Source organism: Balaenoptera musculus, chromosome 3 (assembly GCF_009873245.2).
Source record: "Balaenoptera musculus isolate JJ_BM4_2016_0621 chromosome 3, mBalMus1.pri.v3, whole genome shotgun sequence".
NCBI lineage: Eukaryota > Metazoa > Chordata > Mammalia > Artiodactyla > Balaenopteridae > Balaenoptera > Balaenoptera musculus.
In genome coordinates, this window is record NC_045787.1 from 5,668,182 (window position 1) to 5,682,869 (window position 14,688).

Here is a 14,688-nt window from a genome sequence, read left to right on the forward strand (position 1 = left end):
TTATAAGTTTAACTCCAGTGAAGCAAACCTAGATGGCTGAGTTGTTTTTAGAGGAGAAAACTGGAGAAATCTAGAAGCTCCAATTATGTCAAGCTTGAAAGTTTGGCAAAAACAAAAGTATAATTTGCAATTATACTTTAGAAATCCAAAGTGTACAGAAATCTAAGATTGACAGATTTTCAGATTTTCTCCCAAAAGGATTGTAAAAGTGTCTTGGGCATCTACCTGTCATGTCTTTTGCCATGTACAATAAATTTGATAGTCTTGGTTTGGTGATTTAATGGAAAGAAAGCAAATAAGTCAGAATAATGTGGGATTTTAGAGTTTTGCATTGGTCACAGATCTGACTGTCCTTGCAGTGGTTTTATTTTGCAACATTGTAGAATCCTAATGAGATATGAAGAAAGAAAGCCTGGAAAACAAGTGAATTTCCATATTGGCATCGACACAGGAATGTCAGCTGAAGGGAAGTAGAAGGACTGCAAACCTCACTGAGTTTTTCCTGACCCAGCATCTTAAAATGTCCTCATTTTAAAGCATCTGATCACAGACTCTTAGAAACTTGGCCTGGCATATCTTCTAGAATGGAATAAGCAACATGACAGCAGGGCTACCGAGGTAAAGAAACTCGATGAACTAAGATCAAAACGCATTTTGTTTTGTTTGGTGGTCTTCGATGTTCAGAAGGAAAAGGACTGGGTAATACAGGAAGACGTTTTGTGAAACAAAGAGGCTTTGGCACATTGGCTGAAAAAGGCAAAGCAAGAAAAGTGGGTAATTGTCTTAACCCAACAACAAAGGAAAACAAATGTTTATTTAGAGAGAGCTCATAGAAACTAACACAGCTCAGATACATAGCCAGTCCACACATGTTATGGTTTATGTTGGTGCTTTCTTCTGGTTTTGGGCAGAACAACTCACATTCTCCATCTTATGTCCTATGCAAGGCATGTTCATCAGCCCCTCTCCCAATCCCTGTAATACAGGCATCACCCCCACTTTTTAGAGGTAAAACCACTGAGATGTGGAGAGTTCGAGGACCATGCAGGGCAATGCCTCCAGTTGGTGGTGGAGTTGGTCTCTGTCTGGGACACCCTCTTTGTTGGAAGGTGGCTCTTGAGAGACTAGCATGACCAGGTTGGTGGGGACAGGGCTAGTGCAAGGTGTGCAGTAGCTCCCCAAGGTATAGACTGGGGCCATCTTGGTGGGGTCAATGAGGTCATTTTAAAATTCTGCTAAGATTAAGAACCTCCTTTTCAAAAACACAGATTCCTTCACCTTTCCTCCCGGGAAATTTTGGTCCAAGGTATCTATGTTGTGATCCAGGAATCTGTATTTCTGAAAGCCTTCTGTAGTTGACCTTGGGTGAGCAGGACATGTCTGGTCTTCATTGCATGTTACTGCTGTGATTTGCACCTGGCCTTTGTGCCAATGGTTGTCACGATCTCTCTTCTCCTTTATCTTCTTCGTCTTGGTTTTCTTCATCTTTGCCTTCTCACTATCTCTCCTTTTAAGTTAAGAAATACTGAAAGTAAAGAGGATAGCAAAACAAGCAGTCATGCATTTATGGCTAGAAATGTCACCTTTACGTATTTGTATTTTATATTCATTTGGATAAGAAGAGCACAGTTTTGGCAATGAAGTTGAAGTTTTCCTTCTGCTGGTGCAGTTTGTTCCCTATTTTTGCCCTTTCTTGGCCAGAGTTCTCTTCTTGGCATTATTGTTCAACCATTTCAAATGAAAAAACGGTCACGTGATTTGCTTAAAAATCAGTTTCCTTCCTCAAGCATCAGTTGATTGTGCCCTGACCTGCAAAGCAATGGAAGCAACTACAAAAGCCCTCACTTTGCTCAAAGTGGTTGCTACCAAGAATTAGCTCACCACTAAATAATTAAACCTGCTTCCTGCTCTTTGGAGAAGAAAGAGGGCAAATAGAGACCCTAGAGATACTTCTGCTTCCCACCTGGAGGAACAGGTCTCCTAAATTATGTGATACTGTAATAGTCCTCCATACTCAGTCTTTTGAAAATTTATTTTGTAGACTGTTGTTAAATATGAACTTACAAACACATACACTCTTCAGTTAGTGTAGCACAACTCAGGCTGAAGTTTCCAGTCCCTCAAAATATGCCCTTGAAAAAATCAGCACAAATTTGTGTTACCTCCCATGGTCAGCCTGAATTAACAGAAATTGCATTTGATGATAAACTGCGGTCACTGAAAATTGCCCACCATTTACCTTCCTCACCAACAAATCACTAGAATCACCAAAAGTAATTTCAGAGATACATAGGTGGCCTAAAGTAATAAAAGTTGGATGAAGTGCCACCATTTTCACAAGAGGTCTCTCAACGCAGATTTCTTCTAGGGATTCTAAAGGGATCCCATGTTTTAAATCTCAAGCATGTCACTACCTAACTTACAAGAAAGTGATGAGCTCTGCATTCAGAGACAAATGAAGTATGGGCAGTTTCATTTATAGCACAGTTTTTATTTTTCAATGTAAACCTCATGTTATCTCTGCAGCACCCATGTGGATGGAGTGAGGGGGACATTTTCATCCCTTCTCTGCCCACGAGGAATGTAAAGAGTAGAGAGTCAAGTAACTCAGCCAAGAGCACAATTAATAAATGGTAAATCTGAAACAAGACCTAAATTTCTCCAACCCAGTATTTTTCCTCTTGGATCACTGTATTTCACTAGAAACCCTCCTTAGATGATCCTGCATCCGAGAATAGACAAAGGTAAAATAGAAAAGTTTAGCAAGGTCCTTCTGGGATGTTCAGTAAATTGTTGCCAGAGAGCATGATGGCTGATGTCTTACTATTGCCAGGAAGGGCAACAAGTGACTCTTTCAAGGTAAACATATACTATTTAGTTTCTGCTCTTCTATCTTTGGACTCCTATACAGATAATAATGGGCAAAGCACTTCATCTGCTTATCTTTGGTGAGTTCCCAAGGAAGCTAACCTTAGAGGCTTCACAGGAAACAGCAATGCTCAAAGCTAGTCCTGGGATGCTTCTCTGACGTGGTCTTTTCACTGGATGGGCGTCTGATGGAACCTGCTCTCGCCTTTTCCAGCCAAAGCCATTTTGGCTGTGGTGGAGGGACTTGCAGTGTGAGGTTCATTCATCCTCCCTCTTGTGCAATGGAGCAGATTCAAAATGAAACTCTAAACACCACACTGGACACACATTCTAGGTTGGGTGTCTTGGTAGGGTTCCCGAGTCATTTCTCAAGTAAGCAAGTAATTAAAGGAATGAAATATGTAAAACACAAAAATTTGGGTGGAGATTGGGTGTATTTTTTATTACAGTATGTGTACCAAATCTTCAATCTTAAAACTTTATTGAAAGGAATGATTCTGAATGTCAAGATAAACAATGTATTAAATAATCTATTTTACTTCCCTGCTGTATTTTATTCACTACTTTTTCAATATTTTTTTATTCTTTTGAATTGATTAGAATATAAAATACATATTTTTTCCAAGTACTAGTTTGGTAACCACCTCTTCTCTACATTGTCTTTTAAATTTCAATTTGGGATACATTTTAACTGAGTTTTTACAAAGTTAATTTTAATTTTATAAAAGCATGACAGTTAATACTGGGAAACACATAAAACAAAGTATTTTCACAAATAACTGAATTGACTTTGAGCACAAATATCTAAAGTTAATAAGACATCAATCAGTGGTTGTCTATTCCTAGTGTCTGTGTTGTTGTGGAGAAAAAGAGGGTGAATGACTCTAAAATCTGCACTTGTTCATCAGATGAAAAAATAGCGGCTGTAGTTAAATGGTCCATTCTGGGCTTTTTAACTAAAACTAGAAGAAATGACTCCATCTTTCTCCTGCCAGTCTTCTTGTTTCACCTCAACACACGTGCACACACAGACACACACATTTACTTTCCAGTGGATGTTAAGGCTTTTGTGTAGTTGTGCTGTGGAGCCGGCTTAGGCTGCCCTGGCAGGTGCGGGACAGTGTAAAACCACCAGACAGGCATCAGGGGCCAGGTCTTCTTTCCCCAGCTCCCTCCTCCTGGGCATCAGGGCCCATTTTGACATTGGCCACATACTAGACTTCCTCTCTCCAGCCCTTCCCTCCTTCCCAAGATCCAAACCCACATTTTTAATTCATCTTCCATCTACGTGATTTACAAGCCCATCAAAGCAGACGTTTGTAAATCTGAACTCTGCCTGTCATTTCCAAGCTTCTGCTCCCCTGAAGTTCCCCCACATGAGAAATAGCCATGCTGTTCTTTAGGCTTCCTGAGGTTGAAATCACATTGTTCGCTGAAATGCCTCTTCCCCAGAGCTGTGAGCTAGTTATAGCCAGGAGTGTTTCTTTATTTTGTATTTTGCACACAGTACACTGCCCTACACATAGTAGGTTCTCAGTAAATGGTTTGTTGGGTAAATGAGATTTACCCATAATGACTTGAAAAGAACTGGACACTGGCCACGTCATTTCAAAAGATGACAGCAGTGACAATGAAGTAACCATGCCCATGAGCAATATTTAATCTGTGAATTAAGAACAGAAAGCATAGATTTGCACTTGGAGTTTATTTTAAAGCTATTATTCAGGGATTCAGGGTGTGGTCTTGGGTCATCAATAAGGAATTCTATATCTACCAGCCAAAAGCAATGGTCTACTGCCTGAGAAAGCTATAAAATATGTTGCATTATTCTTCCTTTGTTTCCTAGAGGGAGTCTGCTGGAAAATGTAAAATATTACAATGTATACACCACATACTTTCTACTCTAATTAGAAACCATTTGTTTTGATTAGGTGCCAATATGGCTTTGATGGGTAGGTTGGTAAAAAATCCATTGAATTCAGGAACCTGCAAGTGGTCCATTCTTCAAGCTCCTCCGAGGTGATCTGAGTTTTGTTTTGGTTGAGAAATTCAATCTGAAGGAAATGTCAGCATTTGCTTGTGCTGCTCACACTGTGCCCCAAATCAATTTCTAGATAAACTTTACAAGATTCACAGAGAAATTTGTTAGGTAGAAACACACTACACCACTGATATTTGTTAGTTGCTTTATTCAGAAGGAAAAAAAGACAGTTAAAGGGATGCATGCACAGAACAAGACAAGTAAATAGATAGAATTAAGTTCCTTTCCCCCTTCATGTTCTCAGTGTCTGTTACCAGTACACTGATGACGTTATTATAATGAATTCTGCTGGATAAGAAATGCTGTAAAGAGATGCATACAGAAATATCCTTTTACATAAAATTCTTACAATCGGAGGATGCTACAGCTGGGTTATCTAGCTCAGCTCTTTCATATATTAAGCATGAGGAAATTGAATTCTAGAAAGCAGTATTCACTCAAGACCTGCTAAGGAAGGAAGAAGCTTGGTAGACGCCACACCTGCCCTCTTTTTAATACATCTTTCTCTCCAACTTCCCTCCAAGATTGCTGATTGCAAGTCAGTTTCCGGATAACTGACGTGGCCGCACTTGGAGGAGATTTTAGGCATAAAATCCAATATGATAATCCCTTGCTCTCTCAAAACTTATTGGCTTCCTGCTTGTTCTTCTCAGACAGCTTCCAGGCACCCTAGCGGTTAGGACTGCTGGTCCCATTTATAGCACCTTATGGGCCAATTCCTATGCCCAGCGGCACATAACTCCTGGTTGCCCAGAGATTCTTAAGTATGTGTTCATTACTAGCCTCTAGTAGAGCCTCTGGGCTTTGGTGAAGATTCTTTTTGAGATAACCCGGATGCAGATAGCTATACAAATTTAAATATCAAATTTTGACATGTTTTGGGAAAACCCTCTTCCATCTGAGTCATAGTATGAGGACAGATCAGCTGTCGAATGTAGCAGCAGAATTAGTATAGATGCCATGATAGTGAAGTAATGTATGTTTTTCATAGGAGATCATTTACTGAGACATAAACGTTTCTAAGAAGGCAAAGCTTGTGTCCTTCTGGTAACCTCCACTATCGTGTGGGGGGGATGGAGGTGGGTCTGGGTCCCACCTGCTTTGGAGATGAGGCACCTGCGGGTTCCCCCTTCGACAGGGCCCCACTCTGCAAGCCAAGTTCCTCCACCCCCCTGATCTTAGACCCAGGCTTGTTTCTCTTCTTCAATGTCCTAGAGGTTTTTTTTTTTTTCTAGTTTCATTTCCTTTTAGATGAGCTTACAGCCACACGGCAAGTCTAACAAGTGTCCGTGGTTAGTTTTTCCAGAATTTCTGGGTGTGGACTTGCTGTCAAAATATGTTGTGCCCTTATCTGTTTTGTGACACTTCACTTTGAGAGTGTGGGTCATCCTGGAGGTGATAGCCATTGCTCCCAGGGATCCTGTACTGTTGTAGAAACACATGAAACCTTTTTTTTCTTTTTTTTGTACAACCAATCTAGTAAGAGCCAAGGAGATTCAAACAGGAGACAAAACAGAAGGAGCCAGGGAACTGGGAATTCCCTGAGACATTCCTGACCTTTACAGCCACTGGTCCCGCAGATGGAAGTTGAACATGATGGTGATGTCGTCATCCAGCAGGAGTGGCAGGGGGATCTAGACAGGGCACTGACAAGGGTGACTTGGGTTTCCACAGACATGCTGGTGTGAGCAAAATGCAGCTGGCATAATCCAGTGGCCCCCTTCCAGAGAGTAGCACTGTTCAGCCCTGTCTCTAAGACCTCCACTCTCCCATGAACATACTCTCCTAAAGCATCATCTCATGTCATGTTTATTTCCTTTGAGGGAGCAGCGTCCTTCCTCCAAGAAGTTTTGCCCAACTGACTTCATCCTACACTGATCACTTCTTTCTTTTTACTTTGTTCTCATTGTTCTGTATAAATTCCTCGTGCTCTACTTTATGTATATTTATTAGTGGTTTCTTTCAGACTAAGCATAGCCTTCCTCTCAGACTGAAAGCTGCATTGTGTCAAAAATTACATTGTGTATGTTCTGATTTTTCCCTAACAAATTTGCTAGCCCCGTCAGGTGTTCTTAGGACGCATGTTCAATGGTGTTGACTCTCGCCTTCCACTGGCTCCATGGAGAGAGAGGGCAAGTCTGTCTGCTTGCATCAGTACTATACAGTGTTGGCAGCGCAGGTAAGCAGTCAATAGCTTTTTGTTGAATGAGTGACTGACTGAATGAGTGAGTGAATGAACGAAAAATGTACAGATGAACTAAACACCAGAATCACCAGAGGGCACCACCGTGCCACATAAATCTCTCCTCTTGGCCATTTCACACCTTTCCTCTTAACCACCCTTGAGAGCCCAGCTCACCTGGCCAGCTACTAATTCTTTAAAAGTAAAATGGATTCCTGTGATGGATCCAGAAAAGACTGGAAAAAACCTTATAATATTTGAAAACGAACACTGTAGCTTGGTTTTCATTTTCGTTTTGTGATAAATTAATGTAAGCTCATTGTTGACAGGATTAAAATAGCACAGAAATTGACTTTAATTTGATGATCTAGACATAACAATGATTAATGTTTTCACATTCCTGATGAGTTTTCTTTCAGTCTTTTTTTCTGCCTTTATATTCATTTTCACTCTTGATGTCATTCTGCAGAGGCATTCTTGGGTTCTTTTTCTGTTCACCATATGTTCTTCCAAATTGCTCGTAGCTGTGTTAAAGTGTTAGAATTATGCTGACATGTCAACGCATCCATTGATTAAATTTTGCTTGGTGGCTCAAAGGACTCTGAAAGGCATGGGTATGCTCTAAAGTCTGCCATCTTCCCTAAAGGAGATTCCCCCAAATCCTGCAGCTGTAGCATCTTGTGTGGAACAGCTGGACCAGCCTTAGAGATCAAGCAGGTCCCACCATCTGAGATGCAGATAATGTGCTTAGCCAAAAATATTAAATTTCTCATCTGCTGTAATTCTGGTTACAAATTATTCTGAAATAAATAGCACACTCATTTCCCCTCTGCACAGTCTGCTCATTGGAGAACAGACTCCTACAATATGCATACACTTTCCTGACATGTTCCTGAGGTGGCCTCTAGTTGTTAAGTTGGAGAGAATGCAAATCCATGGGAATTTTATAGGGAAAAATTTGACTGGTCCCTGCCCTTCCCAATAGTGGGGAAAACCACAGTCTTTGATCCTCTTCCTATTGTTTTGGGAGGTGTTTTTTGTTTGTGCCCACAATTAGACAGTCTTGTTTTAAACACCATGTCCTATTTTTATAACAACACTAGACTGCATTCCAGAAATACCCATTACAATATTATGTTGGCAATCCCATTGGGTACATTTTCTGCATATTTGGCAAAATGGTCCTGGCCAAGTGATTTCATTTTTAGAAAAGGATCTTCTTTAAAATATGACGTAATCTCTTGTATAAACTCTGCTAACAAGTTTGGTTTAATTTTTCTCTTCTCCTTGGCATTCCTTTCTTTAAAAAAAAAGACACTGCTTTTTATTCCAATGTTGCTTTCTTCTTTAATTTTCATTTTGGTAAACAATATATCCATTTTTTTATAGCTAAGGGTAATTACAGTAAGAGAAAACACTAGCAAGGAGAATAGAGTATAGGAAAAGGAGTAGGAATAATTTATGGTTCTCCATGGGTGAATATGAAGTTTAAGCAATACATAATTTATAAGCCAAACACAAAAAGTCAGTGGCAGAAGGTAAATCCTGGCCTGTGGGTTATTCCACTCAGAGGGTGAGTTGCTACCTCAACCATCAAGCAAGAGTGGTCTTTGCCCAGCTGAGCAACTGGTCAATTCAGTGCAGAGAAGTAAAATCATTTCCTCTTGCTGTTTTAGGTTTGCCAACACAGACAGCAAATGTTTCTTTATGAGGCTGCAAAGAATAAGACATGAATGGAAGTACCAATAAGGAGGGTTTACTGATACGGCCGTGGAGCACCTATGGGTTTTGTTGAAGTTGCCTGCTACTCCCAAGAATCTTAGATCAATTCCATTATCTTTCGGGGGAGTGAAAACAAACAATCCCTCGGCGACAGCACATCTGTTTAATTTTACTAATGTTGCTAATAGTTACCTCTTGGAGAACTATTGGAAAACGGGAGTCAGTCTTCGCAGGGTTTGCTGGCTCCCTTTCCTGATGGTCCATCCTCGGAATAAAGGGCAATCTCAGCAAAGAACCACTTTTCTGTGTTTTCCCATGGATTCCTCACTCCAGGAAGAGATATTTTGTGATTGACATCATTTGAATTTTTTCCATTTTTTTTAAAAAGGTTTTAGATTAGGAGTAAAACAAAATGAGAGGCCACTCTGACAAGCTCCATAGATTTCCTTTTCATTTTATTTCAGTTAATAGGTCACCTAGTAAGGGTAAAGCACTCTGCAAAGGGTCTGGGTGGGAGAGGAGGGGTCCAAAATCTATCAGAAACTTTCCTGAGAACCTCAAAACCAGCTGTGTTTGTGTTGCTTGTAATGAAATCAACCTTCCTTATGTCATCCGTGTCCCTGAAACTAGGCTTTTTTCCAGAAATGAGGGGGAATAGGCAGCCCTACACGCGAGAGCAGGGAGGATGCTTTAGGAGGGGGCGGGTCTCAGGGAAGTGTTCACATCCCTTCATCCTGGAAGTTTCTCCAGGGGCACGAGGAGGTGGAAGGCAAACTTCTCCTTCCCCATCTTCCTAAATACGCTAAATATCCCTTCCTGTGTCCCCATGAAGGACTCAGCAGTAAGCAGGGCATTGCTGCCTTCCCATGGGCAGCTTTTCTGTAAGGGAATATAGGGAAAAAAGAAGTAAATATTCTTAGCAAGGAGCAAGTGCTCCGAAGAAAATCTAACAGAGTAACTGGATGGCGAGAGTGGTTGAGGGCTATTTTATTTAGAGAGACAAGGAAGGTCTGTCGAAGTAGGTGACATAAGCAATGGGCCCTGAGTTCTGAGAAGAAGCAACTGTGTTAAGGTCTGGGGGATTCACCTGAGCAAGAGGGCAGAACAAGCACAAAGCCCCTGCAGCTGCAGAAACACAGGAAAGGACAGGGCTTTGCTGTGGTCACCGTGAGAGGACATAATATCATATCCTCAGAAATCTTGCTCGTTACACAAAAGGTGAAGGGAAATGTATCTAAGAGTCCACAAACTTCCGGACTGAAACAGCAAACACGGACCTGCTGATTCAGATGTGCATTTGCGGTGAGATCCAGCAAAGATGATATGCAACATTTCAGATCATTTTCGTAAACGTCACCCCCTTGAAGGTAGGGTCTCTGACCACTGCTTCTCTCTGCTGAGCTGTTAGGAGGGTTTTGTCATTCGAGTTGCACGTGACCCATTTACCAATGCATGCAACCTCGTCTCAGCACCTAGCACTGTTTTCCATGAGACCGGACGTGTGACCTAAAAGTCTCCCTGCGCGGGGAGTGAGTGGACCAGAGTGAGCGTCATGTGAGCGATGTGACCGCTCTCCTAGATGGATTGACAGTGAGGAGTGGTGGCTGTTTCTTAGTTATGTTGACAGCATACTGCACGTCTTGGGTCTTCTGAGCCGGTAGAACGGGGCACCAGCCGGATTTTGTAGCTTACAATTGGTGGGCTCGGGCAGAAAACACCAGTTGCTGCTCCCCCAACCCTCCCCTCCCCAAAATCCCCAACCCCTGCCCCTCCTGCTCGAGCCAGGTGGGACTGGTGACTTTGCCCTCTGCCCTCTGCTGTCATGTCATTGGCAAGCCCTTGGGCAAGTGGTTCAGAGCAGGCAGCCTTTGCCACACTGCTCCCTGGTCTCCATGGAAAACCCAGTTCCTCATTATAATGACTTATCTTAGGACCAAGCAGCCCACTGTTTCCTTGGCACTAGAATTGCACTTGAGAGCAGCACCTGGGGACAGCCCACTTCCGTGCCTCCCCAGCCTGTCCCATGTCCCAGCTGGCCTCGGGGTGTGTCTGGGCAGGTGAGGGGGTTGCCAAGGGCAGCGAGAACCGGATTCCAAAGCCCTGAAGAAATAATGACTCTCCATTAGGTGCTGGGCCAGTGATTTCTTCACATCCACAAGGCATAGGCTACCTCTTCCCGGACCCGGGGGAACTCCAAATGTAGTCAGACGTTCATGGTGTTCCAATATCTTCTCAATTTTCACTCCTTCTGTTGCTGTGATTAAACTTTTAAAATTCTTTGTCTGTGCTGGCCACAAGCATTGTACTGCAGAGTAAGTGGTTTGTTCCCACTCATCAGTTCAACGAAGAATCTCTTGGGTGCTGAACACTGCGCTGGGGATGAGGTGGAGATGGGCCCCCAACTGCCTCGATGCAGCTCAGAGAGCAGAGAAGGAGGGCAGCACAGACCCCGCCTAAATAAACCCCAGCATGGTAACTGCTTTGGCAAGCATGGGGGCAAAATAACCAGGTGACACAGGGGAGGAGGGAAGCCTGGTGAATTCTGACCCGTAAATTCTCAAAGAAAAATGTGGTCTTCTCTTATTTGTATCTCATGATTACCACTGGACCAGAGGGTCATGAATTTAAAGAAGAAAATGAACAATTCCGTCTAACACTTTAATGCTGTTAATGTTATTAACATACAAACCCTGCCCACTGCTCTAACTCTTGCGATTTGATACAAAAAACTTTGCTCTTCTTTCATTCTGTTGCATGCTCAAGGACAGAGAAAAATGGGAAATCTGGGGGAGGCCACAAATACCTTCACACTTAGGATGATCCAAGCTTACCCAGGTCAATACCTAGCTCTTATTCTAAGTGTTTATTTTTATCTGCAAATTGTCAGCTTTCTGCTGCCCAACGGTATATGTTTGGGGTTCATGTTTAAATTTAGAGATAATTGATACATAGGTAAAATACGTTAAAATAGACTCATAAAGTTTTTCATTATCATAAATTCTTGTGTGACATATTGAGATTAACACAAGCCTATAATTTTCCATTTCACTGTGAAGATTTTCCTAATAAGAATAGTTTGGTAATAGGCCTATTGGTAATAGGCATAATGCCTATGGTAATTTTGTTATGGTTTTTCCTTGTAGTTTGTAAAGCAAAACTTTTATAGCCTGATTTAGTTTTGAGATCTGGCGATTCCATAGCCAGGGTTCTGCCTTCCTTTGATGCCCGCCGCCCCTCCTGGGGTGTCTGAATTCTTTCCTGAACTGCTGTTGTGCTTAAAAATGGAAGGCCCTGTCGAGTCTTTGGATCAGTCTTTTTCTAGAATGGGGGCTTGTAATTACTCTTACAATTCAAATAGTGAGTGGAGTCTATCCTTCCCTCCCCAACATGGCACCCTTGAAACAATGGCGCCACATCTGCTCACGTGCTCAGCTGCACCGTGCGTTAGCCTCAGTAGGCAGCCAGGGACAATCTACCTCCAAATAATGATCAGTTAACAGCGTCTGAAATCACAGCAGCGTTATCTCACCAGTGAGTGCTAGATACAGCTGGTCATTACTTCCCTGAAGATGTCTTATAACCAAATGGAAATGAAGAATGAGGAATACAGCAAGCGTTTGAAATTCCATTAGTCCCCAAATTTAAAATTCCGTTAGGGGATCCGTGACTTTGAAGTTTTTTAAAAACAGTCACGTGCCTCCCAAACCAATCCCCAATATTCATGTTATTGATTCACAGCTACTTCTTTTTTGGTTTTATGTTTTTCTATTTTTTTTCTGTTTGTTTTCAGCTCTCTCTCTCTCCTATATATATAATATAATATATATTTTTATATAATAGATAATTATATAATAATATAATGAATAAGAGCAGAGCTGGGATCTGAGATGAGGAATTCAAATGCTAGACTGTGCACCTCACCAGTGCTCAGAACTACCTCTCTAGATGGTGATCACCATGGAATACGTATTTTATCTCTGACATTCTGAAAGAGACAAAGCTATACACATGGAGATCCGACAGTAAAGAGAATCACTGAAGGAAGCTCAGTGACTACCAACGGCTGGGGGAGAGTGGATGCAAAGGAGCAACAGGAGGGAAATTTAGGGTGATGGAACTTCTCTGATCTTTGCTCTGATGGTATTTACACAGTTTTATGTATTTGACAAATATTGTGAGACTCTACACCGAAAGAGTGAATATGACTAATTTCAAATTTATAAAAAAATAAAAATTAAAAAATCACCCCCTCCAAATTAAGATGGGCACATTTGTCATATCTCTTTAAATGGTATAGTTAATATTTGTGCATTCTAGTGGGCAAATTAAAATAAAAAAAGAAGAAGAACCATTAAAAAGTATTGAACTCTAATTAAAGATATACATACTGAAGTGTTTAGTGCTAAAATTTACTAATCTGTAACTTTGAAATGCATCAAAAAAGAAAAAAGAGAGAGATGAAGTGATAGACATGTGAAAGGATAGATAGATGGCTGGTAATAGGATAAAACAAATATAGCAAGATACTAAATGTAGAACCAGGGTGATGAACACTGTACAATTCTTTAAATTTCCTGTATATTTAAAATTTTTAGAATAAAATGTTAAGAAAAGATTAATATGTGTCAAAACGTTCAACTTGTCATTTTAAGTTGAATGGTGTTAAAAGAATTTGATTTAGTTTGCGAAAAGTATAAGAATATTTAGAACCATTTGAGATTTGCTGTGTATATGGTTTTAGTATCTTAGGTCAAGGGTTGGCAAATTTTTTTCTGTAAAGGACCAGATAGTAAACATTTGACACTTTGTGGGTTGTATGGTTTCTGTTGCAACTACTCATCTCTGCCACTGGACCTCAAAAGCCTCCAAAGATAATACGTAAATAAATGGGTGTGCTAGTATTCCAACACAATTTTGTTTACAAACACAGGCAGCAGGATGGGTATGGCCCATGGGCCAGAATTTGCTGTACCCGGTATTAGGTACATGACAGTTAATTCTTGGACAGCTGTGGTCTTAAATGTGTCCAGTTATTGGAAATATTTAAAGTGAATATAGACCATTAATTTTACTAACACATTAACTTTTTAAAGGAAGTTCAGTTAAATAAGTTTGCAAATGATAAATCACTTAAGGAAGTTTAGTCAGGTCAAGACTTGAGCAGCTGGTTTAACATTAATCATAATCATAATAATCAATCATAATCAGAAAGTGATTGTGATTTATTTTGTTAGTTTTAATAGTATAATCTACAATTGAAACTTAAAAGATTAAGAAAAAAACTAATTTTTAAAATGTATCATCCTTAGTCATTTGGACACTGATTTATAACCCAACTAGCTATAATTAATCCTCTCTGCCCAATTCTAGCATATCAAAAAGTCACACCAATATAAACTAAGGTAAGGCATTTGGATTCATTTAAAGTTATCAGAGGGTTTTATCAGGGGAAGGCCAATTGGATTTAGGTTTTTTGGAAAGATTCCTCCACTGCTAAGTGGAGAATGGATTTGAGGATAAGAGGTAGGAGGTCACTGAAGCCTGAAGGCACGAGATGTTAGTGACATGGATTCAATTCGTAATTTGACCAAATGTGAGTCATGAAGCAAAGACAACTTCCCAATGTTTGGCTCGAGCCACAGGGTGGTTGTAAATACTATTAACAAGATGGAATCTCAAAGGAGGAACAAGTTTAGATTACTTCTGCCTATTGGACACAAATAACAGCCCAGAGGTGGCCTAGGTGGTCCTGAGGGTAGGTTGGGCGTCTAAGGTGGGCAGCTGTGCTCTATGAGGTAGTCCAGGGACCAGGTTCCTCCTTCTTTGATGCTCTGCCATCCTTCAAGAGTTTAGGTCATTTTCTTCTGTCACTGTG